Source organism: Hesperophylax consimilis, chromosome 9 (genome assembly GCF_061612785.1).
Source record: "Hesperophylax consimilis isolate HC1 chromosome 9, BYU_Hcon_1.0, whole genome shotgun sequence".
NCBI lineage: Eukaryota > Metazoa > Arthropoda > Insecta > Trichoptera > Limnephilidae > Hesperophylax > Hesperophylax consimilis.
The window spans coordinates 14,207,950-14,221,448 of NC_142844.1; the positions used below are offsets into that span (position 1 = coordinate 14,207,950).

The 13,499-nt window shown below is 31.8% G+C and overlaps 1 protein-coding gene across 9 annotated transcripts in view; it reads right to left on the minus strand.

Moving 5' to 3' along the window:
- LOC149420950 (uncharacterized) overlaps positions 1 to 13,499 on the minus strand; it is a 496,980-nt gene that overhangs the window by 386,648 nt on the left and 96,833 nt on the right. The window lies entirely within an intron of this gene.

Sequence of the window (13,499 nt, forward strand, 5' to 3'; positions counted from 1 at the left end):
AAATAAATGAAATATTAATTTATAAGGCTTCATCGGTCCCAAGCTTTTCATAAACTTGTCACTTAACAATCTTTATATAGTTCACTGAACTCGGTTCCCAGATCTAAATTTTGTTGAATAGGATACTACTTACCCTGGTTGTTATTAGTATTTGTTTCTTTTGATTAAGCAAAGCGTTGGTCGGTCTAAGATGATCATAAACCCAATAGATTGGATGAACTTCGTATTGATCTCAAATCAACCCGAACTAACTTGTACACAAGAGGAAGGCAAACCAATGGATGAGACTAGAATAAGTAAATATTAACGCGTTGGCTTAATATAAAAGGTTATTATTTTTCGTATCCAATAACGCATTCTTGAAGTAGAATTTGTAGATAAAGATATTATTTTCTTTAATCGTAATGCGCAATACAATGAATACACATGATATATTTTTTCATTATAATGAAATTAAAATTTAATTAGATATTTTTTTTTATTTCTATTATATAAACGAGATAGTGAGAGAGAATGGAGTGATTAATTTTAAATTTAGTAAGCAATACTGTAAATAATACTAAAAAGTACCAATATCTTAATACTAGGTTGCCTTGTTAACAACTTCAAAAGAAGCAAGTAAGGGTTGATAATATGACAGGCCCAATTTAGAATATTCCCTGAAAGCCTCTTCGGAAGAGGGTTGTTGGAAAGATAAGCCCAAAAACCAAGCACTAGAGACGCTTTTACACTAAAATACTTATATTATGTTGGCTCAATACAAGCAAAACAAGTATTACTTTAAGGAAAATTAATAATAGGGAAAATTTAACTATTTTTTAGAGTGAATTTCAAAAATTCAAGCTTTTGATGAGGATTTATAAGAGATACAATTAGAAGAAAATGTTTCCAGTATATTTATGAAATTAATTACACAGAATTTGAAATTAATTTGTGTATACACTAAGGACGGGTTGTTTCAGAAAATTTTTCAAATTTCAAAGTTAATTTTCAAGTTACGTGAATGTTCTTTTCAAATTATTATTTTAGTTCTGTCAAGTATGTGGCCTATAATGATATAATAACAGAACTTGTATATGACTTTCACGGAACCCTAAAATGAACGTTGAAATTTGATGAATTGTTCACATTCTATGAAACAACCCATCTATAGAAGATATTTTTTGCAGCAGATTTTTTTAATGAATTTGTGTTTTTGGAATGTTAATGCTAGCTAAAGCTTCGTTCCAGTTTTTTAAAACTGATATTTTTTAGGACGTTGTCGGTTCGTCGGTTATTAAAATATTTATACGGGCTACATTTCTGAGCTTGTACACGGAAAAAAATAGTATTGCTAAATTATTAAGAATCGATTTAAATTATTCGTAATCCGGTAAAAAAAAACGGGATTGCAGGCCCTTAGCGATTGAATCAATAGGTTATACACGAATATATTATGACGAAGTCGGAACACGTGTTCATAAAAATTGTAATATTTTCGCATTTCGTTATTATATATTATCAAGGCAAATGCAGGTGCATGAACATGTGTTCCAATTTATTAGGAATTTACTAAAAGTTTATCAGGAAACGGCCTGCAATTCTGTTCGCAACCGGATTTCCTATAATTTGAATAGATAGTTACAAACCAATTTAATTAGAAATTTTGTTTCCATTTGAAAAGGGGAAAATTTGTTGCAAGACGATAGTTTTTATTCTGAATTTGAAATATGATATCGAAAAATATGACGCTTAATAAATAGTCCCAATGGTCGAGTGGTTAAAGACACCTGTCCCGGTAAGACAAGAGATCCTGGGTTCAATTCCTACTTGTGACCGTTATCTTTTATATTTTCTGTGTATATTAATATTATCTTCTTCTTCAATGAGATTTTTAATAAATTAACAATACTTATTTTTCTCTCGGTATACGTGACAAAACTGCAAGATATTTTACTCTACCAGAGGTTGGTTTAAGTCCGGCATAGTGCAAATATATATAGAACACAAAATAAAGAAGAACACAAAAAATGTGACGTGAGCTTGTCTCGTGATTCAAAAGTCTGATGATTATTCGCTTAAATTTCAAATTTAGAAATTCGGTATATTTGTACAAATTCGAAATCAAATATGATGTCAAGCAGGAGAGACAGAGTATGCATGTCGATTTACCTTAATCTAATTGTCTCAGTCTAATAGTAAATAGATGCTAAGTCAGTGGCGAAATAAGTTTCCATTCAAATCTACATTGAAGGCATTTATATTTGAAGGTGTGTGAGAATTATCAAATTCAGCGATATAGGTAGGCACACGGAGAAAACATACTGATGTAAAATTAACTTAAAATATCTGGTCAAATTATTCGTTTTCTTGTTAAAAACGGGACTGCAGGCCTTTAACGAATCAATTCACAGAGTTCATAATAAAGTATCAGTTAAAAGTGAATGTTTTATGAGAACGGCGGAACACGTGTTCTTACACATATAAATACTGATATTGACATACTGACATTGTCGCATTCCGTCATGATATTTATTAGGAAAAGAACACGTGTTCTCGATATTTTCACGAACTAATATTTTATCAGGAATTTGGCATGATAAGACTTTTTTAACAGGATAATTTTTTTTCGTGTACAATTGATTCAACATATTTGTTTTAAATAAACTTGTAGTGTGTCAAGAGGATAAAATAAAAGGCTTTTGGTATGTATCTTCAATTCGTAATAGAAACAAAGGAGATGTACCATATACCATTATTAGTAAGAAACCGCGCGGCCAAAGGTGTCGCCATCATCATTTACCCATACGTTAAAACGCATCTACACACAGCTTTCATTGGCCCCGTGCAGTTTGGTCGTAGTTTGGGGACAGTCGGCATTTATTCCTATCATCTACGCTATTTTTTTCCGTCGGAAACAGCCCATTATAATAGTGAAAACATTTTGTATTCATATTTGAAAACTTGTTATATTCGTAATTCCACGATTTTTCCTCTTCATGAATAATATAATGAATTTCTGATTTATTTAAGTTTACCAAAATAAACAAAAAAATATCTTGTAGTTACGGTTCAGTACCTACACAGTGTAGAACGCAATGTTCTTTAAAATATATTCGCTACACTTGTGACTATAAACGCTTGGTGAATATAAAATGCGCAGTTCTCAAACTTGTGCCACCGTTGGTTTTTTTATGACTCATTTCTTTAAGCTCACGCCCAAATTTTGTACCACATTAATCACAAAAAATTGACGAAAGCGTGACCAAAACCCGTCACAGTTATATTTATATTTTATTCACTATCCGTGAGTAACTCGTGTTTTAGCATGTATCATAAATTGATGCGTTGAAAGGGTACAACATTTGCATATTAAAAATTAAAATGTAACCTCACATTATGTAGTTAGGTACATTCGTGAAGAATTTATTTCTTAATTAAATACTCGCACGAAGCCTATTTAAAAAAATGTACATGAAAAAAATACATTAAAAAATTACAGATCTTAGGTTCTTACATAGGGACGTTGCAAAGCAAAAGAATTTTTAAGACGACAATTTCAAATATTAAAAAAAGTCATTACATCCTTCCATGAGAAATCTAGTCAACTGCTCACATAGTAAAATTATCATAGGGTTTAAGAAAAACACTCGAGATTTTGACTAGCCTATAGTTAGTAATAGCATAGATCATTGTAGAAATGTATTATATATTTGTACGGTGACCGGATAATTCAACACATCTTTAAAAAGTTATATAAAGTCATGGAAAGTGATGAAACAAAAACTTTATTAACTGGGTTAAGTAGGTTAGGTTAGGTTAAAAAAAATTTCATCGTTTTTAATGAATTTATATCACTTTTTAAAAGTGTGTTGAATAGTCACTGTGTTGACTTATCATGGAACCCTAGCATGGTTTATCGATAAGGGTTTTATCGATAACATTTCACAACTAGTACATATTGAACTATTGGGCGTGTTGGAAATAAGCCGACGTAGCTCAGTGGTCTCAGAGCACATGACCGGACATCAGAAGGCGCGGGTTCAATTCCCGTCGGCAGGATTTATTTTCACTCGGGAGATATTTTCAATTTGTATGGATATTTCAACCGACTAATAATTGCTTATAATAATTTGTTACAACGACTAAAACTACCTATACACCATCATTTTTTCGGTGACCGGATAAATCATCAAAATGATAATTCATCACATCTTTAAAAAGTTATATAAAGTCATGGAAAGTGACGAAACAAAAACTTTATTAACTGGGTTAGGTTAAAAAAATTTCATCGCTTTTAATGACTTTATATCACTTTTTAAATGTGTGTTGAATAGTGAATAGTCACTGTGTTTAGTTATCATGGAACCCATTTTTTCATACCGATCCCCGTATTGGGACCCATATGAAAAAATCTTCGCTTTACACGATCATTATTTTCCTACAAATGACTCATTCAATTTAAATGACTGCAATTTCCAGTAAAACTGCCATTTTCAAAGACCATTAATACGTTACAGGGGCAAACATTGAATATTGCAGGATTTAATGATTCAAGACAAAACTTTGATATTTACAGTTAAGGCGATGCCATAAGTAGTAATGCAAAATCATGTGTTTTTGGTTTGAAAATTTGTACGCCTAGAAATGTTTCAGATGCTTTAATTAAATACTGCGAGTAGAATACATCTTGGCCTTTGAAATAATCGAGTGTTTTTTAGATAAGTCTTTTTATAAGCCCAGAAAAAAATAATGTATAAGGCCTATGAAAACTGCTTTAAAGTTCAAAATCTCCTACTTACGAACCCATTTTCGGTTATGATTTTATTGTATAATGTGTCAAATTAAGTTATTTATAAAATGATCGAAAAAAAATTAAATATTTATGCCTGAACATCCACAAAATAAAATAAAAGGCACTTTTTGGCCATGTTTTTTTCTTGCATAAATCAAAACAGGCGGATGGTGTTAAGCGGGAATTTAAACCTTATCGCCATCTACGTAAGGGTTGTTGTTGATAGCGGCTCAATTTAAAATTTTACACGACGTAGTGCATCGCCTTAATATAACCTAATAAAGTCGTTAAATCGGTAAAATATTAATAAAAAAACAAAACGCATTATGTAAAATATTCATGTGCCTAAATCGTTCGGACACTTATAACGCCACATTAGTACATTGCACCCGTGCGAAGCCGGGGCGGGTTGCTAGTTATCGATACAACATTCGACGCGTGCTAGAAGCCCTGGTGGGTTAATTACCTTCTGGGAGCTGGGTAAAACTTTGTTGGGTTGACTGAATCTATCAGGTTTTATTCAGTTTTTAATATTATTCTATTGTTGTCAGCTTTACTTTTAATAGATGGTTAAGATTGGTTTTTCATCGGAGCACGTCGTCTTGTTTGCAAAATATATTTTATAATAGATGTTTTGTCCTCTAGTAATATGAACTACAGGATAACCAGGTATATTGGCGTAGGTTTTTATCATTCAACCTACTCTAATATATCTGGTTATCCAAAAAACAGTTGATAGTTATATAATGGTGTTTTAATCTAATTTAATTTAATTCCTAAAACCGGAATCCTTTCTAGTTGGACAGTCAAAAGCATAAAATATAATCAATATTATAAAAAAAAAAAAATGTAAAAAAATCCGAAAAATGGTTAATTAAAAAAAAAAAAAAAAACAATGTTAATTATTATTATTCGTGAAATATTTGTAGCTTTTTTGCTCTGAACTAGTCAAACAGTGCTTTAAGTAAGGCCTTTGGTCCTGGGGATCGTGTAGAAAATTGTAATTTAAAAAAAAACAATAACTCTTGAGTCCTCGCAGCAAAGCATTTTAAATGTATACAAATAAATAAAGAAGACACAAATTGCCTATATTAAAAGGGTTGATGTCATATCAAAATAAAATATCGTTTAACTACAAAAAAAATGTTTTTTTTTAGTATAAATCATCAATTTTAAAACGTGTCTTAAAACTTGTCGTCCTTAAGATGTTTAAGTGCGATTTTTGCTTTTATTGGTGTTTAAGAAGGAAAATCATTTTTAAATCTGTTGGGTATATTAATTTTTACACTTGACAGCTGTTTCGCCTTCCAAAGTGAAAAGTTCCAATTTACATAAATGATATGTACAAAATATACCTACTTTGTCAACGTCATTTAGCGACATGTCAACTACCATTTTATTGAATGCACATATTATCACGAAACACGTTCGCATTCGGCCACAATTCCTATTGACGATAATTATTGTAAACCATTGAATGGTAATACGGTATTTTGAATTGCTCGGGTCAAACGTTTACATGTGTGTGGTTTGTTGACGGGTCACCAGAATTATAATATTTGGCAAACTTTAAAGCATAAAACCACGAGTCCGCAAACGTAATCAAAATGTTATGCATTAAAGCCATCATATCACCGGTTATCCACTAAAATCCAAACTGAAAAGAGCACAAACGTTTGAAAAGTGCAAATACAGCATAAAAAAAAGTTCAACCCATTGGAAGTGTAAAAATGAGGTCATTTGGAAGTGTGGAATGGTCCCATTGTGGGGAACAATAATCCTGACCGGAAGTTCAGCTAGTATCCGCCGGGCGTCGCGCTGCCGCGACTGCCTTTCAATATCGACGCGTGAAAGTAAAGCGCGGCGGAAAAAGCCTTCAAAAGCGGAAATAAAGCGACGTCGGCTATTCGACTGAGTGGGATTAGAAATCCACCAGCAAGAGTCGTTTATTCATTAGTGAGAGTCCGGACGACTGGCTTTTAGCAAGGGACAAAACCTACCTTTATTGAGTGATTTTCGAGTACCCTCTTTGAAATAAAAGAGAGATAGAAAAGGCTGCTTTACAAAAGGACTTTCATAAAAACTGGATAAAAAATAGTTGATTCAAATAAACAAGAGGACGAAGTATTTACTTTACAAGCACTCTTCTCAGGTGAACAGAATAATAATATTTCACAACAATTTACATATCTTATGGTAAGTATACATTTGCGAACTGAAACGCGAACCGAGCCACGAATTACGGGAAAGGAACGAAACAACTGCAAGCGGCGTTTCGCGCCATTTGCGGTTGATTCGTTCCTTTCCCATAAGTGGAGGTTCAGTTCGGCAGTTCGGCTCGCGTGTGTATACGTAGCATTAGATACTGTCGAAAGCGCTGTCCGAAACGTTGGCTCGGGAGGACAAAGCGCAACACGATAAAATACTCAATAAAAATGTTAAACAGAATAATCTGAATAATAGAATAATCTTCAAGTGAATTTGAAAACTTTATCTACAAGCTTTTGTTAATGTAAAAGAAATAATCCAAATTAATGAAAAGTACACGCAGGAGATTCGATCGTGTTAAAGGATTTTAGCAAAACGCAGTAATTCTTTTTTTTCAATTTCGTGATTAATGGGAAAGTATTAGGCCGGAAAAAATAAATTAGGCCCCGACTTGTATAAAAGAAACATCGATCAAGGCGTATCGCTTCCTCGTGCTTCCCTCTATTTACCTATTTAAAATGTAGATTAGAATTCGAAACAATTTCCTCTGGAATTGTTTATTTAACAGAGCAAGAATTTGTAGAAAAAGTCCAGCTCATTAAGATTAAAGAGTTCAATATTTTTTTAGCTACATTTGTTTTTTTTATTTGAAATGTTGGATTCTTTTCGAGCAACTTAAAATCAGTGTTCGCGTGTCACGGAAAGTAGTGAATTTTCATTCATACCATTAGGACTCAAACTTTTGAATGATTTTTTTTTCACTAGTAATCTGTTCGTGTAGGACTATTCGTGATTCGTTTTGCTCAAAATAGGATTCTTAAGTGCAATGTAATTATTGTCATCCTGATTTTTGTATGGAATCGGACAGGAGCGTTCTTACGGGAGATGAAACCTGATGATTCAGCCGAACTTTTTGCACACAAAGCTGAGAAGATTCAGACTCCCAATATCAACAGAGCATTGTGAATTTCCACTACTTGGTTTGCTTTCAGGTTTCATTTCAGCAATCCCCACGTCACGTCATTCGCTTTCCCAGCCCAAGCCATGGTTTAGAAATCTTTGTTGACGTAACACGCAGCATTGACCCCGTGCTAATTTGGTTTTGTAAGACGCTGCTTTTGTGAATGAATCGGTTTTATATAAGACGCATAAGATATTGGCTAGCATTGGGTACAATGGGTACACAGATTTGATAATAATTCAGCGAAGTAAATAAGTATGTATTCAGGCAAGAGAATGGAATTCAAGGTAAATATTGGTCTAATATTAACAGTTGTCATTCTTCATTGACTAACAATGGAAAAACAATTAAATAACTATGGTATGTGATGTGACATGTGTATTTATTTCCTTCGTATTTCTATAGTCTACTAATAAAGTTTACTACATATAATTAGACAGTTATCATTATTTTTTTACACACGGAAACCACCAGTTCGTTTGACTCAAGGGGTGGAAATTAGGCCCAGAGTTGTTATTTGCTTTAGGTCACATTTGTAATTTATATTTGATTTGTGCTTGGGAGTAAGTATATAGTTGAACTTTAATTAATTGGTGAAAATTAAAGGTGTTTTTCCCGACAAAAATGTCAAATTACAAATATAATATCAAGTGATTGAATACCAAAAACGGATTGGCCAAGTTTCAACTTCACCATATTTTCTATTCAAGCTGGTAAGGTATTATTTGTGATAAAACACAAATAAATAGCTTCTTTTCAGTAAAAGGATTCAGAGATTTGCAAGCCTAGTATTGTATGTTGATTAAATTGTAGAAGAGATTTTTCATACGACAAAAAAAGAAGTTAATTTAAAAAAGATTATCTAAATAAGATTGTCAGTTGGGTTAGCCCTTTCTGTAGCCTAATCTGGGGACCATATTGAAAAAGACCCTCGGCAAGCAAACGAACCAAAAATAAATCAAAATATAACCATAGCCTCACCAACATTTCATTCTAGATTTAGATTCAGAAGTCCAAATTCCTCAGCGATTGAAACCGTTCCTTTGTCTCGTATTCAACGTGAAAAACCGGATATCATCCTAATGAGATCGAATAAGGATAATCTCGAATCTATTTATCAGATATTGAACGATGGCCCTGTGCGACTTCTCATTAATTGAAGAGGTTGTTTTCATCGGAGAATGAATAATGAACAGGATGTTTTGGACAATAAATAAAAGTACGAGGCCGCAAAGCCCGCGGATGTTGTTCAAATTGAACGATGATTGATGGCACGAGAGTTTCAGTAAAACAAATTGTTTAAAAATCTACCTGTGAAGCTTTGTATTTGAAGAATCTGAAGAAAAAACTTGAGATATTTCACTTATAAAAAGAGACGAGACATTTCTCTGTCATGGGGCGAATATAATTCATCAAAAATAAGTATAGTATAAGTATAGGTACGGCCTCACTAAAGAAGTAGTCTACGCATTTTACTTTTTACGCATTTTTGCGGGAATCGAAACCAAAACAAATCAATTCGTTTCGGTTTCGATTCCCGCAAAGTAAAACAAAATTAAGCTTTTGATATTGAAAGTAAATGCGATTCTATGTGCCTATAGGTTTGTGATATTGATGGATAATGAATCTTACAAAAATAACTGCGCACATATAGGGAGAAGCATTCATTATTATATTGTTATAAATAAGAAGGCAAAATCGCACAATCTAGGTTATAGCGGGAAATTCCGAAAAGGCTACAACCGATAACAGAACTTTTCACTTCACTGCGTTCTGCGCGAAGGTTCCACAGTTTGATAGTGTGTTTTACTCGTGTTTTTCTCGTATACATAAAAGGGTATTTCCGATAAACCTTTGTTCGAATTGTATTTATTCGATTCATCAATTGATTCGTTTAGTAGGCCACACAGACAACCCTTTACTGTCGCACAAAACGCCAAAGTATAATAATATTATTTAAGAATTGACAGATGAAAATTTAATTGTAAATCCAACAAGATGTTCAACCTAACCTAACACAATGCAAATAAAATATTATTCTGACACTATGTTATAACTTGTTGGTAAAATACAAACGAAAATCTACGTTATCTCAGATACGAAATGCTGGAGAATAGCGAAAAGCGTAATCAAACTCGAATATACAAGTTCAATGAGCTTTCTGCTTAAGATGAAAGCTCCCGCCGAATAGTGTGTATTGAGTTTTCTGGCAATTCGAAAGCGGATCGATGTTATTATGACGGCTTTGTTTCACATTAAGCCTCAGTATTATTTGAATACATCACAATAGTGAAACGGTACGAGACGCAATATTAATATTGTGTACCTTGTATTTAATAATAATTGTAACAGCCATTGTGAAACGATTAACTAGATTAAATTAAACGATTAACTAGATACTAGATTCTCAATAATAATTATTTAAAAATTCGATTAAATAAATAAAGATTGTAAATCAATTTCAAGAACTCGATCAAAGTGAATTACGAAGTGCAAAAATAATCGTGTAATAATAGAAAGACTTTTTCTGAAACAGAATACTTTTTATTTATTTCTTTTAAATTACACGCCCAGTTGGACTTTTACATGTTTATTTTAATTTAACACAAATAACATCTAAATGAGCATAACATCACAGAATACTAGATAGATAGATAATAGTAGATGAGAATAGTACAATCATCCTTATAATCTTTACCCAAATTCTGTATATGGTGAACGGTATACAATTGTGATTCCGTGTTGGAGTTGCCGCAATAATACGGTAGATGTTGCCTCGATGTTGGTGATTGGCTGTCAATTATTGAATTTATGGATTCATATATGTTGATATATGAATATCTTGCATACTTATGTTACTATAAAATAGTATTTTTTAGTTCTTTTATTTTATCTTTATTATTATTTCATGTATAACTACCACAACACGGACATTAGCCTAGTATGGTAGTTAAAAATATGTCAAAAAATGTAACATGTAAACATTTATTAAATAATAAAAAAAATTAAAAAAATATACATATATATATATATATATAAACAAGTTAAGTCATAAATTTAGTTGCTACAGTAAATAATCATAATAGACACATTTCCTTGTCATTCCGGTGTCCCATTTGTAAACTAATAAAGCTCAAGAATTGATTTTGAATTATTTATTTCGTGTGCGAATGAATAGCATAACTTGGTGGCCATATTGTTTAGTTTTACTCGATTTGTCCCTGGTCCATGACCGTATACTATTGAATATGTTATTAATTTATACAAAAAGTGTTTAAAAATTATTGTATAATGTGATTACCACAGAGAAGTCCCCCACTGCTCCCTATCGTCTGAACCGGTCCATACCAGTGGGTCTTTGGCATTCCTAATTTGACGGTGAAGGTCGTAAGGAGGGGAAAGAGATAGCTAAGAGAAAGGCGGGAAGAGCCTGGCTATTTAGATCTGGTCACCAAACATGGCTAAAAAAGTCTTCGCAGGCAACGATACGATTCCGAATGGTGGTCTTTCACCTGGGCGATATCGAGAGTATCTTCCACTCTGGAACGTGCCGCAAATATACTATACATAATATTACATTAATTTTAAGCAAGATTTGAACCCTCAACCCCTTGATTCGAAGGTGAGGATCTCACTTATCAGCCACGGAGGCCTTCAAATTAAAAATTCAAATGTAAAAACCCAGTATAAATATGCAGTATTTGTATATTGGTGATTATTGCGAATATAATATTATTGCGTATGTTCAAAATTTAATATGGAACATATTATTATAAACATCTAAATATTGTTCATGTTGCGAATATATTATAGAATTATGTAGAAACAACGTTATTCAAAATTAATATGTGAAATGGTGTTCCGAACATGAGACGTCTGTCAAATTTGGTGTAATTTATTTTCCTAGGCGTATTAATCGCGAGTATTCAAATATCGGGTAAATAATTTTGTCTCGTGCCATTGTGAACCGAAATTTATATTCGTACATTATCAAGAGTTTATGTTCATATACAAACGAGAAATTATTGTTACTATTTAGTATGAATGGAGATAAAGTATTGAGATGATTTAAATTTATATGCGTAAATTATCTAGAGCTTTTACACATATAAACGAAAAAAATAATTTATTGTTATTAAGTTTAATTTGTAGAACTCCATTTTATTTTTTTTATTTTTTTATACATACAATAATATTATTATTGGGTTTATAAAAACAGTTTATTTTTAAACAAGTTCTGCTGTGTAATTATTATTACGCGTGACAGCTGTTTCGCCCTCTGAAGGCATTATCAAACTATAAATGTATCGTCTGTAAGTGGGCTACCCACAGTTTGATAATGCCTTCAGAGGGCGAAACAGCTGTCACGCGTAATAATAATTACACAGCAGAACTTGTTTAAAAATAAACTGTTTTTATAAACCCAATAATAATATTATTGTATATATAAAAAAATAAAAAATAAAAAAAATAAAATAATGTTACTATTTAGTATCAATGGAGATCAATTTTTGAGATGACTTAAATTTATATTCGTAAATTATCAAGAGCTTATACACATATACACGTGAGAAATTATTGTTACTATTTAGTATGAATGGAGATCAATTATTGAGATGATTTAAATATACAATAAAGGCTTTCCGCTTGCTTACAAATAGGAGCTTCTCAATACTAATGTCGGCATTTACTGTAAACACTATAACATTCAAAGTATTGTATTTATATACAATATTACATTCAAAGTATAGTATATAAATACAATACTTCGAATATATGTAAATACAATACTTTCAATGTAATATGTTATTTTTCGTAGTAGTAATTTTAATTTCCGCTTGTCCTATCATTATGACAATCTTACAACCTTTAGGGGTTGTAAGGGTTAAGGAATATATTAAGTACATGCGGTTGAGGGAAGTATACAAATGGATTGAAACCCTTTCGATAATCAATATCCATACAAATACATATATAAATGATATACATGTAGGAACTCTGTATTCAAGGATATAAATCCATTCGAGGGACAAATATAAGAAACAAATACTGTTTCATGGTTAAGATTATTTGTGACCGTCTCCCTTTATTAACTTTATACTTTCTTAAAAATATTCACAAAATAAATAAAAACCACTTTTGGACTTTAATCCACCATTTTATGGCAATTACGTGATTCGTAGTGATATAAGACATGCTAAGAATAGACGCATTTTTGTATATTCCTCTCAAGGCGAAGCTTAATGCTAAATCACTATTTTGATTAATCTTTATAACGAATTGGTGAACATTATGAATACCAAAAAATATGCCTTAGATAAATTGAACGTTTTCCTATCGTTTCGCTAGAGTAGAATACAAATAAAATAATAAATTACTAAACAAAAAATACAAATGTTAACTACTAAAAAAAAAAAATTTTCAATAGAAATATATGAATGCGTAAAGGAAACAACTTTAAAAAATACAGTATTATAGCTAAGATTATCTGTGACAGTGTCACTTGATTACCTTTTTTGCTTTCTTATAAAATTATTTACAAAATAAATAAAAACC